Source organism: Adiantum capillus-veneris, chromosome 29 (assembly GCF_014529385.1).
Source record: "Adiantum capillus-veneris isolate H3 chromosome 29, ASM1452938v2, whole genome shotgun sequence".
NCBI classification, from domain to species: Eukaryota; Viridiplantae; Streptophyta; class Polypodiopsida; order Polypodiales; family Pteridaceae; genus Adiantum; species Adiantum capillus-veneris.
In genome coordinates, this window is record NC_140959.1 from 91,004,763 (window position 1) to 91,008,214 (window position 3,452).

Below are 3,452 nucleotides of genomic sequence, written 5' to 3' on the forward strand. Positions count from 1 at the left end.
AAAAATTGGTCTCATAGGTCATGTTGGCATTTTAAAGAGGTTAGTAGAGCATCTCCTCTTATTTGAGTGCCTACCCCCTCTCTCCATGATTTTCTACCCATTTTGTGCTCTACAACGCACGAAGGACATTCGACAGACCAACAATACACGTACGCGTGCCATAAGACAAGTAAAAGTATCGTCTCTCTCTCTCTCTCTCTCTCTCTCTCTCTCTCTCTCTCTCTCTCTCTCAATATTGACATCAAAACCGCTCGTAGAAGAAATAAACAACAATAGGTAATTACTCACGCAGCGTCATGACAAAAACACTTTTATGCAAATTTATGTTACAAAGCTGTACATTTTTGTTACCTTTTCTTGGGCTTACCTTTTTTTAAAACCTTTTCCACACACACACACGCACACGGGGGGGGGGAGAGAGAGAGAGAGAGAGAGAGAGAGAGAGAGAGAGAGAGAGAGAGAGAGAGAGAGAGAGAGAGAGAGAGAGAGAGAGAGAGAGAGAGAGAGAGAAATTGGCTTACAAGTAAATGGCAAGAACAAAGGCGACTACGAGAAAGGCAGACAAAGGTCCAGATTTTGCTGCTAAAGCAGGAAGAAGATCTGCTAGTAAAAAGAAGAGACCAAGAAAGCCCATGAAAATCTTGAAAGCTCCAAGGATGAAGAGGCCACAAAGACACATCAAGTTGCTCAAGGAAATAAAGAAGGCTCACAATTGTATTGAGCTTCTTGTACGAAAGCTTCCATTCCAAAGACTAGTCAGGTCAATATGTGAGGAAGCACGTTTTGGCACCATGAGGTGGAAACCTACTGCACAGCTGGCACTACAAGAGGCAGCAAAAGATTTTTTGCTAGAATATTTTAATGCCATAACAATTGTTGCAAGACATGAACACAGGGTAACGATTATGGACAAGGACAGTGAAACTTTGAAAAGAGTAAGGTGGAGATATGATAAACTTCTCCAACCCAAAGAATTTATAGACAATAAAATGAAGGAAATTTTGCTTATTCCTCCATCAAAGCCACAGACAGAGGTGAAGATTGTAGAAGTCACCCACGATGTGAATGTCAGGTCCAAAGTTGAGTAGGAAAACGGCGTGCAAAGGAGATGAATAAACTAAAGAGAAGGAAAAAGTAGCAAATGCTATCGAAGAAGAGATTAATAGCTACCACATCATTACAGACGAAGTCGATGTCAGCAACAACAAAATTTTATCATCTATGGAGGAAGGATTAATAGTAGATATACAGCTAGAACATGGTATAAGAAGACTTGCATTAGATTCTATGGATATCAATATATTGCGAGATCTAGATGCTCAAATCATAGATTCAATTGTCTATATCTTCGTGATGTAAGATTCTTTCACCAGCTTCATCATATTTTTATCCAGCCTTGAGTCTAGAGACTAACAACTAGTAAATGTCTTGTAGTTTGATCAAGAGCCAGCTACTTGCACAAAGTCATGCAGAAATATATATCTTGGATCCCCAGATCTCTATCTTTTTCAAAATGAAAAACACCCATATCGGCACATTCGATAAGTGGCTTGCCCATTGTTTGCCCATTGTTCAATGCTGCAAGTAACAACCATAATTTTTCCATATGAGAGCAACCACCATTGGAGCCTCGTTTGCATTGAACTCAATTCAAGGAACGCATCTAGAATTAAAATTGTGAGTATTGAGAATTATAAATTGGTTTTATTTTGGATAAAGTATGGAGGCAATTATTGTGTTGGGTTCATACAAAGTCCTCCTGCTTGCACATGCATAAAAAGATTATTGCACGCAAATGGAAGGCTACGCCGAAATCTAGAGTTGTACAGGTGAGAAATTAAGGAATTCACGGTGCCTTTACAAAGAGATGCCAACTCGTGTGGATGAGGTGCCTCCTCCATGTTGAGTATACACTACAGATATTTTTTGCACTAAAGCCATTCATGTCAAAGGTAGGTATTTTGCACAGCATTACTATAACATTGTGATTGTTTGGACAAAAATGTGTCTAAGTTCATTTTTGTTTTTGTTTTTGTTTTGTCTTTTGCAGAGTGCATTGGAGAAGTACATCATACAGTATTTTCACCGATACTGTGCCACCCTAATCAAGGATTTCACATCCCGTGAGCATGGATGCAAAACAGACCCTATTGGATGACCACATTGTAGAGTTAACGATGACTGATGAGGGACATCAGCAAACATATTTCATAAGGTCAGCTGCGGAAGGACAAGAGCAAGAGGAGGGAGGAACTTCTGAGAAGATAAATGCTGCCGAGGGAGAGTTTGACAAGGAGAAAATTCAAGATGAGGGGAATCCCACACAGGAGCAAGATCACACAAATCGAGGGGTTGAGGAAGAAATAAAAATTGAAACTCCCTTTGCACTTGGAGGGTTTCAGAAGGAAGAAGTTTATGCAGAGGGAGGGGCTGAGAAAGAACACCCTAAACCTCAAGTAGAGCACACCTCTGTCAGAATGCCACCTGTTGAGCTTGAAAATCAAGAGTCATTTATGCCTGACACACAAACAGACCATAGCACATTAGAAGCTAATTCAGGTGCAATGGACCCCTCAACACTGGAGACACAAGAGTCTCGAACAGTAGAAGAATAAGGGACTGGTGAGAAAAAGCTTGAGGATGTCAACACTGGACAAGACAACCTCCACAACAGGCAAACCTAGTATGGACCTTTGCTAGACATTGACATGATTGTTTCGTTAATAACCAATGAAGTCAAAACCTACTGTCTAACTACTTATTTGTTTTACAAAATGTTTGCAGAGACTAATTATTTCGGACGTCAACGGATTGCTGCTGTTTTGGGAGCCGTATGATCCCCATGCAAAACTTGTCAATTTGCGCACCATCTGGATAGGCACTTGTAGAGCCACTATGCGTCCGGGAACCAAGGAATTTATACAATTTCTACTTCCAAGGTTCCGGGTTGCGATATGGTCCTCTGTGCAGCAAAGAAACCGCAATTCCCTTGTAAATATGGTTTGCAACTTAGTGGGAATCAAACATTTGCAATTTGATTTTTTGTATTCACAGGAGTGTGTTTTCATTGACGGCCACTACCACCCTACCAAACCAGACATATTCATATACTATAAACCTTTTTATCAAATCCATGACCCATATGATGATATCAACACTTTGTTGATAGATGACACATCCCATAAGGGCTTGCTAAATCCACCGGGCACCACTCTCTCCCCACCCTCATTTGAAGGTCATAAGCATGACTTTTATCAAGAGGACATTTTGATCCCTTATTTCTAAAATTTGTATTTCAGCCCATTGACTGTTTCAAAATTTGTACTTATAAATAATCTCCAAAATGCTAACTATGTACATTAATATGATTCTTTGTAATTCTCAATGTGGTGCCATGGAAATGTGAGTGTTGTGTGTGTGTGTGTGTGTGTGTGTGTGTGTGAGAGAGAGAG